The sequence below is a fragment of the Podarcis vaucheri genome, assembly GCF_965113315.1.
Source record: "Podarcis vaucheri genome assembly, chromosome: 9".
NCBI classification, from domain to species: Eukaryota; Metazoa; Chordata; class Lepidosauria; order Squamata; family Lacertidae; genus Podarcis; species Podarcis vaucheri.
This window is the reverse complement of record NC_138767.1, coordinates 7,728,749-7,748,472: the sequence shown is the minus strand read 5'-3', so window position 1 is coordinate 7,748,472 and position 19,724 is coordinate 7,728,749. Positions and strand designations below refer to the sequence as shown.

The 19,724-nt window shown below is 41.6% G+C and overlaps 1 long non-coding RNA gene and 1 pseudogene across 2 annotated transcripts in view; one reads left to right on the top strand and one right to left on the bottom strand.

Annotated features, from left to right (window-relative positions):
* The window catches only part of LOC309540155, a 52,204-nt gene that overhangs the window by 6,967 nt on the left and 25,513 nt on the right, over positions 1–19,724 (top strand). The gene's annotated exons all lie outside the window — the stretch shown is intronic.
* On the bottom strand, positions 16,419–17,726 carry LOC309541046 (1-acylglycerol-3-phosphate O-acyltransferase ABHD5 pseudogene; annotated as a pseudogene). The gene has a single exon. The product of its transcript is annotated as a 1-acylglycerol-3-phosphate O-acyltransferase ABHD5 pseudogene (transcript).

Here is a 19,724-nt window from a genome sequence, read left to right as displayed (position 1 = left end):
CCCTGGCCAGAGCCGGGCTCAGGGCGGCTAATACCAGTAAAATTGCAATAAAAACATAATGGGGGGGACCAATTTAAAATACAGGTTAAAATACAATTTAAAATGCAGCCTCATTTTAAAAGTAGGTCATAGATCAAAACCATAAGGGGAGGGAAACATAAGGGTCAGACTGAGAGCAAACCAAAGGCCAGGCGGAACAGCTCTGTCTTGCAGGCCCTGCGGAAAGATGTCAAGTCCCACAGGGCCCTAGTCTCTTGTGACAGAGCGTTCCGCCAAGTTGGTGCCAGTTCTGAAAAGGCCCTGGCCCTAGTTGAGACCAATCTAACCACCTTGAGGCTTGGGACCTCCAAAGGGTTGTCATTTGTGGACCTTAAGGTCCTCCGCGGGGCATACCAGGAGAGGCGGTCCCATAGGAAGAGGGTTGAAATACTATTGTGAATACAATAAGCAGCCAGGGATGAAACAATACAATACGGTCATTTCTCTGACAAAAGGTGAGGGGAAATATAGACAGGTAGGGCTTGTAACAAAATGAGGAAGTGTAGCAGTGCTCTTGTTTAGTGTTGCAGCCAGCCATGCTCTCCTCCAGAATACTGCATTCTGTTCCATGCAATCTCCCACCCAGTTTTCTGTCCCACCCATTCATCAATAAGTCAGCATTTCTTTGCCACTGTGCATGCTCAGTCCTTTTTTTCGGGAGGGTGTCCCTTCTTTGATCCCTTCCCATTTTGGGGGGTACTTCTACAAAACACACCTGGGGCAGCTGATAACTCATCTCTTGTGCACTGATGGTGATGTTTTGGCTACATATGCATCAGCACCCACACTTGGGGGGGAAAGGGACTCGTATCTAGAAGGTGAAGTGATCGTAGGGTTTCCATCATGTTTTTTGGAGTGCTTGGCTGCCACAAACACCAATTCCTTGTTTGTGTAACTAAAAGTCTACAATCACTGGAACGAATGGACAATGATTCTTGCCCTTTTGATGCTCTTTCTGGTGCCTACTGTAGATCCTGTTTGGCGGTAACTTTGCCAGAATACACTCTGTTATACATAGTGCCCAAAGTTCCAGTAGTTAATATGTTACAGTAGAAAAAGATAAAGGGCAGGGCCTCCAGTTCCTGAACTGCACTCGCTAATACATTCTATGAAGCTGTAAAGATTGAAAGCACATTATGAACTGCAGAAGTTTATTCTTGTTGAAGAGCTGACATCATAATTTAAATATGTACGATTGATTTTATACTTTTGGAAGCTGTCAAATTGGTGCAGATCTCTACAGACTGAAAGAACTTAAATTTACGTGAAATAATGAGCACCAGAATTGAATTATACAACCAGGAGTTGCTGAGAATACTTAATCAAACACAATCAAGATCTTCTACATTCTTGGAACCAGGGCTGTACTGGGTGGGATTGCATGGTACATTTGTGAGACTACACCAGAACCCGTGCTGGCTAGGGCTATTGGGGGTTGTAGCTCAAAACCTCTAGAGGGCACCTGGATGGCAAAGGTTGGGCAACACTCTCTCAAGCCTATTCCAAGAAACATATTGCTTGGATATGCTTCACCCTTACCCCCTTCTACCCTAACAAAAGTATATATTAGAAATTATATAAGCTCGCTTGTCAAAATCCTGGGGAGAGCTAATATAGTTTCAATATAGCTGTACAGAAAATGAAAATAAACATGATACTAACTTGCTCTACACAGAATTGTCTGATAACTTAATCAGGAGTTTTGGCATAGGGAATGCCAGCAGTAGACGAAAGAATGAGGCAAATTAGGACCACCCACTCCATTAATAATATTAAAACGAAATTGTATGATGCATACTGGAATCGAAATGCAGCCATGAAGAACAGGTGGTGACCTTGGGCCAGTAATTGCCAGCCCGAGCTCGTTAGAGGAAGGCTGAAATACAAATGTGAAGCTAACTCAAAATAATAGAAGCAAGAAGCCAGAGTCTCTGCCCTGGATTGGCCTTGCTTTGGTCCAATGATAGTGCCTCTGTCTTGGCCTCAACTAGATCTAAGCAGGCCTGCAAAATTATCTTGCCTGCAGTTAGAGCAGAATGCAGCAGCAAGACTGCTTGCAGGGGCAGCTTACCACTAACATATAACACTGGTGCAGAAAGCTCAGCACTGACTGCTGCCAGGCTGCCAAGCTGGTTTTAAAGTGCTTGTTTTGAGTACAGCCCTCGATGGCTCGGGATTCAGGTATCTGAAAGATCACCTGCTCCCTTTTACAGCTGCCTGGATTTTGAGGTCGTAGTGGGGTGTGCTTCTCATGCCACAGGTCTCTCAGATACAGTATGTGGCCCCACAACTCTGGAATGCCCTCTTTTCTCAGCTGTGACTCTAACGAAGTTTCGATGCCAGTTAAAAATGTGGCATCTTACTAAAGTGGCATCTTACTAAAGTGGCTGGTGTGCTTCAGCTCAGGGCCGGATTTAGGTTTGATGAGGCCCTAATGGCAGGCCTTTATATAGCAGGTGGGGCCCATTACTTACATCATAGGAGCCTACACAAGACAAAACACTGTTGCTGTATGTAGGTTTTATTTTATTTGTTTTTTATCTTATATTTTGGAAATGTACATCCAGGTCCCCCCCTTTATTTATTTTTTGGGGGGGGGCTTCCAAGAGAGTGGGACCCTAAGCCATAGCATGTTTAGCTTATACATGAATCTGGCACTGGTTCAGCTATTAGTATATTTGTTTTTATATGTTGCATTTAAATGAAATGTTTTTCTGATGGGAGTTGTTGCTGTTATTGATATTAATATTTTGTAGCTTTTTTTTAGATATTATGGTTTATGTGAAAATTGTTTCCATTTGGTTATAATAATAATAATAATAATTTATTATTTGTACCCCGCCCATCTGGCTGGGTTTCCCCAGCCACTCTGGGCGGCTTCCATAGAAACCAAAATACAGTAAAATATCACAGATTAAAAACTTCCCTGAACAGGGCTGCCTTAAGATGTCTTCTAAATGTCAGGTAGTTATTTATCGCTTTGACATCTGATGGGAGGGCGTTCCACAGGGCGGGCGCCACTACCGAGAAGGCCCTCTGCCTGGTTCCCTGTAGCTTTGCTTCTCACAATGAGGGAACCGCCAGAAGGCCCTCGGCGCTGGACCTCAGCGTCCGGGCAGAACGATGGGGGTGGAGACGCTCCTTCAGGTATACTGGGCCGAGGCCGTTTAGGGCTTTGAAGGTCAACACCAGCACTTTGAATTGTGTGTGCTCGGAAACGTACTGGGAGCCAATGTAGGTCTTTCAAGACCGGTGTTATGTGGTCTTGGCGGCCGCCCCCAGTCACCAGTCTAGCTGCCGCATTCTGGATTAGTTGTAGTTTCCGAGTCACCTTCAAAGGTAGCCCCACGTAGAGTGCATTGCAGTAGTCCAAGCGGGAGATAACCAGAGCATGCACCACTCTGGCGAGACAGTCCGCGGGCAGATAGGGTCTCAGCCTGCGTACCAGGTGGAGTTGGTAGACAGCTGCCCTGGATACAGAATTGACCTGCGCCTCCATGGACAGCTGTGAGTCCAAAATGACTCCCAGGCTGCGCACTTGGTCCTTCAGGGGCACAGTTACCCTATTCAGGACCAGGGAGTCCTCCACACCAGCCTGCCCCCTGTCCCCCAAAAACAGTACTTCTGTCTTGTCAGGATTCAACTTCAATCCATTAGCTGTCATTATGTACTTTTTGATGTTTTTATTGTTTATAACTACTTTTGGTATGTATTAAGTATTTTTTTCATGTTGAAAGCTGCCTTCAGCATGATTTTAACTGTGTAAAGGCAGCGTACAAATTATGTATGTATGTATGTATGTATGTATGGACTTTAGTGTTCTTCACTCTGGGATTGTGTGAACCAAGATGAATGCGCTAGAAATGCAATCAATCAATGAATTGCATTCTTTCTACTTTTATACTGAAAACTAAACCTCTAACACAGAGGTGTATGTGCATAATAAAAGTAATTTGTGACACATGCCAGACACTTTGTTTTAAGCATAGCACTCAGCCAAGCTCAACAGAAAATTTAATTTAACACATATGTAAATTAAAAAATGAATGACATTCAAGTAGGGGAGAAATGAGTCAACTGATTTTCTTGTAGATTTTAAAATAAACTAGGTGATGTGGCTTTATTATAGAGGCAGGATGCATATCAAGTAGTCCTAGAGCATTTTGAAAATCTAGCAAGAGAGGGGGGGGGACATTAATAAAATGGTACAAGCTCCACACCTCAGCAATTCTGCCTTTGGAAATAAACAGAAATAAACCTACTTAAGAAAAAATAGGGCAAAGCTTAGCACAGGTGGAGGATATATATATATTTTTGAAAAAGAAATCTGCGGTTCTCAGCCATCTTTCCACATTATCTCTTGGCACACTGGTAGTATGAGACATTAGAAAACATCTAATGTTGCAGAAGAGGTTGAAGGGTCTGGTTAGAAAAACAAAAACTATTTTTTTACTGGAAAATCCACAGCACGCAAGAGCCGACATGTTTACAGTGATTTAAAAATTAATCTAAACTAATGAGTATTTTAGTGAGCTGCTAAGAAGACTGTGTTTTCTAGAGCTAGACATACTGTACAGTATATGACCTCTTTAAATTCTCCACCCTGTTTGTAGGGAGAAACTAGGAGGCTATTTCACTTGATTTATCCAGGAAAAGGAAAAGATTTTCAACAGTTTCTCAGGGTGGGGCTTATCACTGGCAACAGCAAAGCTTCTTCTGAGAAACTTTGGCAGTGGAAAGGTCTTCCTTAGGAGGTTGTAGACTCTACTTCCTTGAAGGTTTTTAAGCAGAGATTGGATGGCCATCTGTCATAAATGCTTTAGCTGAGATTCCTGCATTGCTGGGGGTGGACTAAATGATCCTTTGGGTCCTTTCCAATTCTACAATACTATTATTCTACTCTGAGGAGCAGAACTCTAAGTGACTGACAGGGGGAGCAAAACCCACTACCTCATTTGCATTTTAAGGGGAACACATGGTGGCATAAGGGTTGGCTTTGGCTTGAGTCTGCAACTTTAGACCACTCAGCATCCAATATTTTATGCTATAGAACCAATCAATGAAAAATCTGCAGGGATCTGCAAGAAAACCCATAAAGGACACAGGAGAGCTTGATTAATTATGAGTCATATGCAGTAGCTACTGGACAAGTTTATTCATCCTTATTTTTTTTTTCTCTTCCCGCATCTCCAAGAGTGATGTGAGCCTCCTTATTCTCTATTCTGAAGGCAGGGCAATTTTACCATCTGTCTTCCCAGCTGTGCAGGCTGACCAGACAAGAAACAATTACTTCTCACCCTGTCTTAAGCAACACAAACTGGATCCTAGGTACTCCAAGTTAGTTTGAACAGGAAAGGGACAGTCTTCTCTATTCTCTACATCACTTTGCTTTCCCATGGAGCCCAATGCAAGCTGGGATCCAATGTGGTATTTTTCTGTTCTCTTTACCTGTTCACACTCTCCCCCCCCCCCAACCCCATGCCTTTCTGCTAAGGACATAAATATTTGCTGCCAGGATGCTTTTTTTGTTGTTTAGTCGTTTAGTCGTGTCCGACTCTTCATGACCCCATGGTCCAGAGCACGCCAGGCACTCCTGTCTTCCACTGCCTCCCGCAGTTTGGTCAAACTCATGCTGGTAGCCTTAGGAAGCACAATAATTTGTTTCCTAAACTGAGGGATGCTCATATGCTGACAGTATTCCTGCCTTACAACAAAAAAGACTGCAGGATTGGGGACAGGGGAGAGAGAAAAGACATCCACCCACGATTGTCAGGTATAATAGCTCCAAACGTTACCAACACTTTATATTTAATGAAGCTGAAGGTGCGCCACTACTTTAAATAACAGTGATTAGCAATTCTTCTGACAATGATTCACACTCCCACTCTAACTTTCTAAATGCTAAGCTGCATCATTAACTTACTTTAAATAGCTTCCATCTATTTGTCCCAGGCAACTCTTTAGAGCCATATCATTTTTGCTTTTGCTTTCCCTTCTCACAATGGCTGATGCACCATTATGTATTAAAAAGCTAGTAATGACTGAGTTGCGTCAGGATCACAAAATCAACATCAATGTCAGTTAAAGATTATATAGCATATTGGATTTTCCTAAGGCTGTGAAACATTTTTAGATCCAATCACCCACAGCTTCACATAATGCACAGGCCATTAAATGTATAGATTTTAATTATCGTAACTACAGTCTTTCCCAGGGGAAGCTGGAGGAGAATGCAGAACTTGACGATCTTTCAGGCCACAAAACTATCAACCTGATGTACAGCACCTCACAAATGTCACCTTGCCGTTAACAGCACAATTTTGTTCGGTTAAGCCTTAGCCAATACATTAATTCCATTCTTCATTATGCCTATGTACCATGCCTATATTTAGCTATGTTACAATTTACATGATACTGGTATGTACTGCTCCCTTTGTTTTATTTTAAAAACCATATATTGAACAAAATAAACAGGATTAGCCTCAGCCTGAAACAGGAGAAATAGTTACAAGAAAAAAATCATGACCATATATATATATATATATTTGGTCTGTCTCCTTTATCATCCCATCTTCTGCTTTGTTTTTTCACTTCTTCCTCCTCATAATAAATCATAATAAATCAGTTTATCATCTGTTCACAACCAATTGCTAGAAGACAGTGTCCAGATGACAGGAAGAGTTTTAAACTTAATAAATGTACAAACACCAACATTTATTCAAAGACAAACACATTATTTCACTTAGATTCTGTTTATATGAGAACTGAGGGTCAGTACTCAAAGCCATCCTGTCCCAGTTTCAAGTTAAAACATTCTAGCTGTCAGCACACCTCTCCAGCTCACACAAAGTATAAATTCTAAAATACATATACCAGCAGACCGTAGCTCTAAACCTCAGCACATCAGACTGAGTTGTAAATAAAAAAAGGTAACAGACCCCTGACAGTCACGAACGACTCTGGGGTTGTGGCCAGCATGACTAAGCCACTTCTGGAGATACCAGAGCAGCTCACAGAAACACCGTTTGCCTTCCCGCCAGAGCAGTACCTATTTATCTACTTGCACTTTCACGTGCTTTCGAACTGCTAGGTTGGCAGGAGCTGGGACCAAGCAACGGGAGCTCACTCCATTGTGGGGATTAGAACCGCCAACCTTCCGATCGGCAAGCCCTAGGCTCAGTGGTTTAGACCACAGCGCCACCCGCATCCCTCCAAGCTGTAAATAAGTTTATGTAAACCAGAAATTCATTTAAATGACCTTTGATCCTCTTCATATGAATGGTCCTTTGCGACTGAAAACTTGCAAACTTTAAGCAACAAGAGGCAAAGTATAGCAATAAGTATAATCATTTTCTGCATTTCATAACTCCCACTATTCTAAGAAGCAGTGCTTTTTTCTCTAGAAAAATAGGTGCCGGTACTCACCAGGAAGTTGTTACAGTTAAAAAGTGTGATGCTTACAACAAAAAAGATGTGCTGTTACTCACCATGAAGTTGTTAAAGTAAGTCCCACACTTGTTAACAACCAAAGAGGTGCTGGAACTGCGCACCCTTAAGTACCCTCTGCGAGGGGAAAGCACTACCTAGAAGTAGCATTTCAATAACTGGGATGAAAATCACAAAGCATTATCAATGGATCTTCAATTATTATTGAGATCTGTATGCAACTTTTGAATCCAAAATTACTGTTTCCAAGAATAAATAAGAGCCAGGTAAAATAACATTAAAACACATCTGTATCATTATGAATGAATGAATACAATAAAACATTCAAAGCAGTTAAAACCATCCAAATTATTGCTTATTAAAAACCCATGCTAAAAATTGAACCATATTGACCCTGCTGTCTGAAACGCTAGACTAGAGTACAGGCGGTGACCCCTTTGTGCATGTCCAATTGATGTGTGACCGCCAATGTGTGGGTCCTTTTGGACCCGGAAGGGGGCAGAATGAGGGGCAGGGTGGGATGGGCTTATGTGCGCTCTGCTGATGTGTGAGGGGGGCCAGGAATGGAACCTCTGCACAAAATGGTCACCCCCTGTATTATTTGATGGCTCTCTGAGCAATTGTTACCATATAGAAAAAGTCCTTACTCTGGACAGCTGCATAACCTCTGACAGTGTGAGCCTTGAAGGATTATTTATGAATGCAAAAAAAAAGAGGCAACTTCAGGCAAGTGGCTCACTATTAGATATTTCATTGCTACATTAAGTTATTTGAAATTGCTACATGCAGGTTATTCTACAAGCAGGCACGCCTTATCATGGGCACAGTGCATGGCCGTGTCTGAAATATAAACACATCAGCACAGAAGAATATCATCACCAGACAAGGGCCAGCCACCTGAAGAATAAGAATAAGAATTTTTATTTTTTATTTATACCCCACACATCTGGCTGGGTTTCCCCAGCCACTCTGGGAACAATGGGAGGAACCACTCAAGAAAATACTTCCCATTTCCCAAGTATGGCAAAATGGGAATTATTTAGCATGAATTTCTGTTCTCCAAGTCTCCTGCAGTCCCTTTGCCATCTATCTCCTTCTGGCGTCTGCAGACAGGGCCAAACTTGTGGCAGAGGAAGACCTTTTGACCCTATTGAATCAAAAGGGTAAAAGAGGGACAAAAGTCTAATACCAGTTATCTGAACAGATGTTCTCATCCTCCCCCACATGCCCTTCAAAGGAATCTTAGAGCTGCAGAGCTGTGGATGATAAAACCCCTGGTGCGGTACAATATTCCATAAAGATTGTCAACGGTAACAGTATAAAAAAAAATGCTGGAAGCTTGGCCTGAGACAAACAAACTTATCTGATTTTTTTAATTTTATTTTTTTAAGAAGAATACAGGCATGAGGTGTGGCATTTTATTATCTTTCATTAGTCAGGCATGCACTGCCAATACAATCTTTACCAGTCCTTCCACAAACTGTATTTTTTTTCTTACTAGATAAAGAAGCAGCATTAGAACAATTCTCACACCAAAATCCAATGCCTGGAAAGGAAATTCAATTTAAAAAATAGGTTGTTTATTGGCAAATCTTATAATAAAATAGCTTGAGGCACTAATGGAATGCAATCCTGTAAGGGTGTTTGCAAAATGGGGGGGAGGGAGAGAGAGAGAGATGAACTGCAGCGTAATGAAGTTGAATCAAGTGTATTGACTTCATGTACTAAGATTGAAATGGATACATAAATGTGCTAACCTTAAATGTGACATGCATATAATGGGAGCTTTTTTACAATAGCAAAAAGAAGTACACACACTTGAACATCCTGTACAAGGCAGATTCTTATTATACTGCTTAGAGTATTGCTTTTACACTGCTACTTAAGGCAGATTATAGATCCCATTTTGTAGAGGAATATAATATGCCACACCTGTATCCTAGGCACAATAGCAATTGCTCTTTCATCCTGGCTGCAGTTCAATATGCAGTTTCGCTATCTAGATTTGCCAGAACACATGTTAGCAACCTCTACAGAGGAGCAGTAATCACTTCCTAGGTCAGAACCACAGATTGTGTTCCTGTCTCGGCTATTGGGCAACAGTAGTCATGTGCCAAAATCTCAATTACATACTTTTCACATGGCCAGCAGCTGCCGCTACCCCATAATTCACAACTACCTAGAGCCGAAGTGGCCAACTCTCTGCAGGCCGCTTGGTTAGGCTGGTGGGGTTGTCTACCTGTCAATCACAATGATGTCATATGGCATCAGGTGATTGAAACTTTAAGCTGTGGCTGCAAATTAAGATTCACCCTATATGGCCTGGTGGGTCAATGGAAAGCCACAAAAAAGAGCTTTTTAAGGCCTCTGCCTGACTTACCCAGCTCTGGGAAACTCGCAAAGTTTTCACACCTCCTTCCCAGAGGCTGGTAAGGAAGGCAATGCCTTTACTTTTGAATAAAGCTTTTTTCTAAGGTCCTATTTACCCTTTTTAGCTCCCCACCAGGTTGCCCGCCATAAAAATAGCTTTTTGAACCATCCGCCTTGCTTGCCAGCCTTTGGAAAGGATGTACCCCAAGGCCCTCACATGACTATCCCAAAGTCTGCTGCAGACAGGTAGGGATTGTCATGGGATGGGGGCAGTTTCAGAATTCCTGGCCTTAAGCAAGTTTGCCCTTGTGCTTGGGCCCCTAGAACTGAACTGCTGCATAAGTGGCGGGCTCACTGTACATCATATCCAACCCATGCTCTGAAAGGAGAACAATAATGCCAAAAGTTGGATAGACCTCAAAATTGTCCCCAGTGTGGAGCAAGGGTTCAGTGAGGTGGAGATACCCTTGTGGGGGGGGGGGATTGAACGTTTCATGCATCTGCAGTTTGGGAGGTAGCATGTGTAGGTAGAGCCTAAAGGTAAAGGTACCCCTGACTGTTAGGTCCAGTCGCAGACGACTCTGGGGTTGCAGTGCTCATCTTGCTCTATAGGCCAAGGGAGCTGGCGTTTGTCTACCGACAGCTTTTGGGTCATGTGGCCAGAGCAGTGCACGGAAATGCCGTTTACCTTCCTGCCAGAGTAGTACATATTTATCTACTTGTACTTGATGTGCTTTCGAACTGCTAGGTGGGCAGGAGCTGGGACCAAACAAAGGGCGCTCACCCCATCGCGGGGATTCAAACCGCTGACCTTCTGATCAGCAATCCCTAGGCTCAGTGGTTTAGACCACAGCACCACCCACGTCCCTAGGTAGATCCTACTTCTATATAAATCAGAAGATGGCATAATTAGTGTGGCAGCAGCAAGCGTGGTGTACTTCAAGAAATAAAATTTGGAATATTTCAAAGGGGGGGGGGAACAAATGGGGTTGTTGAGACAGAAGGAGATGGAAACTTCAAGAAAGCCAAGGTCCACGTTTTGGAGTCTTGCTACAAAGAAATAATCATTTGTTTAAAAAATAAACAAGCATACCTGTCAGCTTGTAAGAAAGGTACATCCATTTTCTTGTTTATCAAGGCAAAAAACAGGGGGTGTTAGATTAAAAGAAAACACAATGAGCTGTAACAAGCACTGACCTAGTCTTGATTTCTGGTAAAATTTTAATATTTGACATTTTGCTACTGATAAAAATCTGAATTCTGTGGCAGCTTATGTTAATGCAAAATGGATAACCTTCTCTTATCAAGAGATGCATAATGCATAAATGCTTGAAGAATAGAACGTTACCAAAATAGTGATAACGGAACACTTTATACTCATTATTATTTTTACATATGCCATTACTCCTTGAAAAAACTGGGAGGAAGATGTGGCTTCCAAACAAAGGTTGGCAGGGAAGACACCTTAAATTGTCTACCTAATTCTGTAGCACAGTGGAAAAACTAAGATAAAGGATAATACCCCTACTAGACAAGAAGAAAATCCATAGATGTTATATTAAAGTAAAAAACAAACTTTCCAGCCCAAGCTCATTATTTGCTCTCAATGACAAAACATTTTTTTTAATAGTGTGTAGATTTGATAGCTTCCTAGTGCAATAGCTATAAAAAATGTTATCACCTCCTAAAGGCAGGCAGGGGGTCCTGTCTGTTCTATTTGTGCTATGTTTGAAAGCTTTAGAAAGAAAGCACATCTGAAAATGAGGAAGAACTTATGGGATCATAAAGCGATAATGTTCGACATGTTCTCACTTGAAAGAGACGGAAACAACCCATGGTATTTCCTTGCAGAATATGAATGAAAGCCAAGTGTCCCTAGAGAGCTAGGCTGGATAGAGCACATAGGTCAGTTATTCTGGAGGGAAAACCCAGCACATGTAGTCCACAATCAATAAATCAATGTCACTTATAACGCAATCTAAGATGGTCCAGAGGCATAAAGGGAATAATACTGTGTAAACTAATAGAGTTATGTCCCTTCTGCTTCCTCAAAGTAAAGTTAACATTGTGAGGAGAGCAATGTGGGGGTTTTTTAGATGAAGGGAAAAAAGGCAGTATAAAGAGAAAGACAAAAACAAATCTACCAGCCCTATTTTAATCCAAAGGACAAATGCACAGTTGTGTTTAAGGCAGCAATCAAATACATAATTAATACGGAACAAAATCCATTGAAATCTGAATGATTTTCTTTTTGAATTAATATGCTTAGTTTAGGATTGTGCACTGCAAATCCCACTAATACCAGTAGGAAAATGATATGGAAAACACATGATTTGGGCATAAAAATTTTACATTGCTCGCCCCAATCCTTATTCCACTCTGTACTGTCTAATTAGAATTCCAATTATAACTAAACAACAAATTTCCTGTTTTTCAATATTTTCTTCCCATGTGCCAAAAATTTTTATGAGAAAGAGAGAAAACTCCAGAGTAGTACTAGTGAAATAAATGAGATATTAAATGAACAGCTAAGGCTTAAACCAGGGGTAGGTCAGCTGGTGTCCTTCAGATGTTATTGGACTACAAGTCCCATCATCCTATGCTGGCTGGGACAGATGGAAATTGGAGTATATCAACATTTCCCCACCCCGATTTAAACTATTCATATGAACAAATATAAAATGCCAGTGCACTAGAGGCAAAGTTGTACATACATTTTACCATCCCCTCTCTAAAGGCCAGGAATTCTTGACACAGTACATTTCAATATAAATACCATCCCATAATCAGTGAGTCATTAGTACGAGCTCCTCAGCGCTGCCTGATACAGACCCAGCCAATGTTAATTATATAAGCACTAACACTTAGACACTCAGACATAATCAAGTGCTAATGTATATTATAAATACTTAATAACTTAACTTAAAATTGACAATGTTTGGAATACATCTCATTTCTATCATTTAAGCATGTAAATTTTGTGGGTCAAGGTTTAGAACCAGCAGCATATGTGCCTAATTAGATCCATCAGACCTCCCCATTTGGCCCGTGAGGTCATTTTGGTCAAGCCACAGCCAACTGCCCTATAACTGACATCAGGTATGAAGCAGGTAAAGATGTTGATGGGCCAAAAGAGTGTTTGAAAGCCCCATAGCCTCCTTCACAGCACTTTGTGAGTCCCAACAATCAACTGATCAATGGGACTTGCGCAGCACTGGGCAGAAAATGGTTCACCTGACAAAGGCAAAGAATTAAAGCTTCTCTGCCCCCACACCAGGGTCCTGATCAGGTTCAGGCCACCTGCACCTGCAGTCTGGAGAGGAAGGGAAGGGCTGAAGGCGAGAGCCATCCTTCTTCTTCTTCTTCTTCTTATTATTATTATTATTATTATTATTATTATTATTATTATATTATATTATTATATTATTATTATATTATTATTATTATTATTATTATTATTATTATTATTATTATTATTTATACCCTGCCCATCTGGCTGGGTTTCCCCAGCCACTCTGGGCGGCTCCCAACAAAATAGAAAAAAAAAGAATCAAACATTCAAAATTTCCCTAAACAGGGCTGCCTTCATATGTCTTCTAAAAGTCAGATAGTTTATTTCCTTGACAGGAGGGCGTTCCACAGGGCTGGCGCCGCTACCGAGAAGGCCCTCTTCCTGGTTGCCTGTAACCTCACTTCTCTCAGGTGGGAACTGCCAGAAGGCCCTCGGTGCTGGACCTCAGTGTCCAGGCTGAACGATGTGGGAGGAGACACTCCTTCAGGTATACTGGGCCGAGGCCATTTTGGGCTTTAAAGGTCAGAACCAACACTTTGAATTGTGCTCGGAAACGTCCTGGGAGACAATGTAGGTCTTTCAGGACCGGTATTATATGGTCTTGGAGACCACTCCCAGTCACCAGTCTCGTTGCTGCATTCTGGATTAGTTGTAGTTTCTGGGTCACCTTCAAAGGTAGCCCCACGTAGAGCACATTGCAGTAGTCCAAGCAGGAGATAACCAGAGCATGCACCACTCTGGCCAGACAGTATGTGGGCAGGTAGGGTCTCAACCTGAATACCAGATGGAGCTGGTAGACAGCTGCCCTGGACACAGAATTAACCTGCAGCTCCATGGACAGCTATGAGACTAGAGACTGTTCTTATCTGGGTGAGGACACATGGGGGTTGCACACTGATGTGCCCCCAAAACCTATTGCCCCCATCAGTGCTATTTTTCTAGAAAAAGAGGTGCTGGAACTCATCATGAACTTCTCCCTTGTTCTCTTAGAACAACAATGGTGCCCACCTGAGAGGTGCTGGAGCTGAGTTCTGGCTGAAAAAAGCCCTGCTCCCCACAGGAATGCAGTTCTTGGGAAGGAGGTATCCCACCCATTAGATTAGAAATTACTTCTCCCTTATGGCATGTGCCCATGAAGAAATTCAGTAAAAAGGCAAAAAGTACCTTGAGCTACAGTGAATCACACAAGGAAGTAAATCACTGTGCAAATGTTTCAGAATTTAGTTAGCACAAAAATTTGCACTCAAACAGACTGATTACTTTAATTTAAAGCAGTAGATGATGAATTGAGAAAAGGCAGCTTTGGCTTTTGCTCTCCCCTCATTAGACAACAAACTTTTAAAGTCTGTTTATCAAATGGAAAACAGTTCTGTGTTCTTGAGAAAGGTAAATTGAACATATCTCCCTCACCTCTAAGATCCCACACAATGTCTATTCATTTATCACAAGTGCTTTGTATCATCCTGGAACAGGTAATGTAATGCCTTTCACAATCTCCATTTTCTGAGAGCTGAAAGATAATTAATGGATTTAGAGAGAGTCTGAGAGGACTAACAATAGAATATTTGCATAGAGTGACATTTAGTGCACAATATTTCACAGAACGAGAACTGGCAAACCTGAATAACAATTGGAACTGATGGCAAATACTTAGAACAGGTTATGAATATTTCCCACAATAAAATATGATGAATGGTTATGGATACATCAACACTGGTCTTAATGATGATGCAGCCAAGTTTAATAAGGCGTCTTATTTAGAATTTCATAGTGGTCCAAATGAACGAACTTAAAGCAGGCTAGTCAGGGAGAGATATTTGGGTGCCGTAGGAGGTAGCAGCAAGCACTCTGGCAAGCTCACTTTGGTAGCAAATTTCATTGAATTATGCATTTTATGAAGACATAGGTTGGAATCCAACAAAGTAGTTCCATAAACACAATGATTTCAAGCTGTGCAACACAACTTCCCCACTCTCTCTTCATTGCACCCATGCCCCAGATCTGCTCTATGGGGTCCCCCCACCACCACCCAGAGCAGATGTGAGGAGGATGTGAGGTGCATGGGGAGAGGAGAAGGAAGTTCCACTGTGCAAACAGAAATCCTTGCACTCACGGTACTACTTCGCTGGATACCACATATACTATCCGTTGTCTGAAATTCAGTTCTAGTATTATGGGGAGAGAGAGTTCTCTTTTCCCATCATACATAAATGTTGCAAAGTTTCTATAAACTTTTTGTTTATAGAAAAAGACAACTAGAAAGGATATGAGAGAGGTTTGTGAAATTTATGTATGTTTCCTAGCTTTTGCTTGTTGGCAAGATGCTCCTCCAACCTCTTAATTATTACACATCTTTCATTTCCAAGCTGTGGTGACCAAAAGACTACATAATGTTGACTGAAAACATGGCCACGCCATAAAGGCCATTACATGATACTAGGGAAGAAAGGAGGTGCTGTTTTTAGCAGGAGTATCATGCTGCCAGAGCATCACATCCCCCTCCCAACTCAAGCCTAGGAGACAGTATCTTTAGTTAATGGGATTTGCAATGGTGGAAACTGACAAGTGGTTAATGATGCTGCCACCAGACAAGATACCCATAATCAAAGTCAATGAATGCAAGCTGTTCCCATGGAAAGTCACTAGGAACCTTATGTACCAAGCTGCCATTATTTATCTCTTTTCTCACAACTCTCTCCGGAAACTGACAACAAAGGAATTACTCCCCCAAATATTAATGATTCCATCAACCTAATCAAAATTGCTATAGATGAATAAGAACAAACATTTCCTTATACAACCCACACAAACTTAATGGCGCATACTTTCACTATCTCCACTGGAGGTACTTTTGACAAATTGAAAAAGATTCATGAAAAACCTTTGTGTATCTCTCTTTAGCCCAAAATTCCACACAATTAGTTGTCTGATAAAAAAATAATTTTATATTCTGCCTGAAGAACAGGTCTGCATAATTTGCATATATTTATGACAATGGAGAAGTAGTTCTCTAAAGGGTGCTGCTTTGACTATTCTATGTAATATATTTAACAACTAACAGAGACAGACAGCTAGATATAGTATACTGTATAATGTATTTTATTAAGAATGTTGAAACTTGCTGTGTATGTAGAGCACAATTTTAAAAGCTCTACATTCTTCAAAGCAAAATTTTAAAATCCAGTTTTAAATGTTGTGTTTAATATAGTAGAGAGAGAGAGAAACACCTTATCTAAATATATAAAGAACAGCATCCAGCTAAAATGTACGAAGTTTTCGCTCCCCATCCCTGAAAAATTCCAGAAAAAGACATTGCAAGGTTTAAAGTGTGCAAACATTTTGAAATAAGTGGTGCAAACAAATTTGTGTTTGCTTGTTAAACTTCTGTTTCCCTTATTTTTTTATCACATACAGCAAAATATTGCTTTGAATTGCATATGTGACTGGTTTTTCCAAAGAACAGAACTTGTGTCAGTCCACAGAACTGCAGATCTCTTATTTTCTGGTTGAAGTCTGGTTGAAGGTTGATTAGCATACTAACCTGCACCAAGGATAGCTATTGTTTTCACATACGAATTTGGTCACAGAGGCTGGATGGTGGTCCCGGAATTGTCATCTATGTATGATCATGCTCCGTAAATCACAGTGATAGGAATGCATTGGTACACATGGGCAATCTGCTGAAGCACTGGTCTTTTTGCCCATCCATATATAACTGGCATGTTTTTGAAAGCCATTTCAAAACTTGATTATTGCTCATTACAGTGGTAGATATATTCAGTGACCATGTCATCATCAAACATGGACGAGTACTTTCTCTTGAAGTCAGGCCTAATGCACTGTACAAGGCTCAGTCCAAAGGGCCCTACTATTCTGAGACCAGACAATGGATTAAATGGAGTCAAAACTGCTCCAAATGCTTTGATCCATATTGGAATGTGCCTCTCATGCTCAGCACCAGAGGGCCTCTCCGGGAAACCCAGTGGCTCCACTGATATAAGATGTTTTACAGTGAGTAAGCACCTGCCAGGAATCCACTCAGGTTGTGTCCAAGTAAAATCATTCTGTCCAATCCCATTTTCCCCCTCCATTCTTCTACAAATTGATTTTCTGCTACTTCTGCATCTGTGTCAAAGTGTGACCTACTACTGCGTCCAGATCCCAAGAGATCAAATGCATACACAGTCCGGTTTTCACAATGATCTTAAGAGTTCAGTGCCCAAAGTCCAACACCTCCTCCAAACCCATAGAGAAGAACAAGTGGAGTTTTCTGCAAGAGGCGGTGAGAGAACATTAGTGTCCATATTTTATTTTCATTGGATAGGAAGACATATTGTTTACGGCATGTACTTGTGATACATTTCAGTATTTGCTCCTCAGCATACCAGTGATATAGGACACCAAGCAAGAAGCCAACTGCATAGCCATCTGAACCCTTTGCTGGGAGACTCCAGGCTCTCACTCTCATCCTTGGCCATGGCAGCGCAGAGGCAGTGTCAGCATCTGGGAGCCATTCCAGGGGCAGCAGCTGGGAGCTGAGTGACAGAGCGACCATGGCAGCAGCACCCCCGCCAGCCATCATGGGGCCCACCCAACAGCATATAGAATATAACAGATATCATTGCACCCAACACAATGTTAGACACTTTTAAAATTTTGTTTTTATTACAAAGAGTCTACCAAAACCAATGCAGCAAAATAGTTGTATTATTTTAAAATTTGCAACCAAATTTTACCATTAAACGTGATACTTCAACTGCATTTAAGCCAAACAGTTAAAAAGTCTGATCACGCCATACAAGCATTGTTTCGCTTATTAGTCACATGAAATAACTGTGCGGATGGATTCAAGGGGAAAATTCACTTTGTACACTGAGTGTTTTGGTTTTTCCCATGATAAAGTTGAATTTTTGAAAAAGAATCACCATCAGTTCACTTACATATACAGTGGTACCTCGGGTTGCAGATGCTTCAGGTTACAGACACTTCAGGTTACAGACTCTGCTAACCCAGAAATAGTACCTCGGGTTAAGAACTTTGCTTCAGGATGAGAACAGAAATTGGGCAGCGGCAGTGGGAGGCCCCATTAGATAAAGTAGTGCTTCAGGTTAAGAACAGTTTCAGGTTAAGAACGGACCTCCGGAACGAATTAAGTTCTGAACCCGAGGTACCACTGTAAATCAGGCAGTTTTGGGGGCCTAATCTGGCCCATGGCCGGTTTTATTTATTTATTTATTGGGGTAAAATCCTAAAAGAAGCTGAACAACCTCATGCATGTTCACTTCATCAAATCTGACCCTCTTTGAAAAAAAAGTTTGGGCACCCCTAATGTACGGTACAGGGACGCGGGTGGCGCTGTGGGCTAAAGCCTCAACGCCTAGGGCTTGCCGATCGAAAGGTCGGCGGTTCGAATCCCCGCGGCGGGGTGCGCTCCCGCTGTTCGGTCCCAGCGCCTGCCCACCTAGCAGTTCGAAAGCACCTCCGGGTGCAAGTAGATAAATAGGTACCGCTTACCAGCGGGAAGGTAAACGGCGTTCCGTGTGCGGCTCTGGCTCGCCAGAGCAGCGATGTCACGCTGGCCACGTGACCCGGAAGTGTCCCCGGACAGCGCTGGCCCCCGGCCAATAGATGTGAGATGGGCGCACAAACCCCACAGTCTGTCAAGACTGGCCCGTTCGGGCAGGGGTACCTTTACCTTTACCTTTACCTAATGTACGGTACTGTTGTTGTGCATGTTCCTGTCAGTTAAAATAGCCTGGTTGGGAAAGGGGAAACTTCCATCTTCTTCCATTCCAAAAGCTAACACAGCACAAATGTGGGAATGGGAAATAACGGTTATAGGCTTGCATATCAGTTTAGGGAGGTCAAGAATCAGAAGAGTGAGTCTACAGTCTTTTCACCCTGTATGCTTCCTGTTTTGCCCTACATGTAGTCTTCTGAAGGAAAAGTAAAAACAATATAGGCAATATATATACAGAAATCTAGTGTCAAGTTTGTATAACTAACCAGGTTCTTAAGCTCAGGAGAGGAGGGCAGTGGTTTTGATTTAGAAATAGCAGCGATTTATTGATCTGTTATGCAATATATCTTGCTGACTAGAGGTTTCTCTTCTGATATCTACCTCTGTTTCTTGAAACTACTATCTATAACCTGGGTTATGCAGCTGTGTGGCTTGTGGTTTGGTTTTAGTGTTATTTGGGCCATTGATTTTTCCTTTCATTAGCTGTACTTCTTGACATGTGTCTAAAATGAAACTTAATAAATATGTTTAAAAAACTAGACACAAGAACAGCTAGAAAGTCAAAGGGTGTCTGTTTATGTGTGTTTAAGAAACATCCCCTGTAAATATATGAGTGCATCAAATTCATTTGGCCTTAATATTCTGAATGAGACTTGTGTTAACATTCTACACTTGAGGCATTATATTATTACCTTTATTTTAGTTAGCCTCATCATTTCATGCCTATAATGTTAACATAAACAAAGGTGCTGACAGGAATAGCCGTTTAAACTGGTTCAAATTTGAATTTGACTTATGATTTTCATCAGCAAAAAAAGACTAAACAGTTTAAACAGA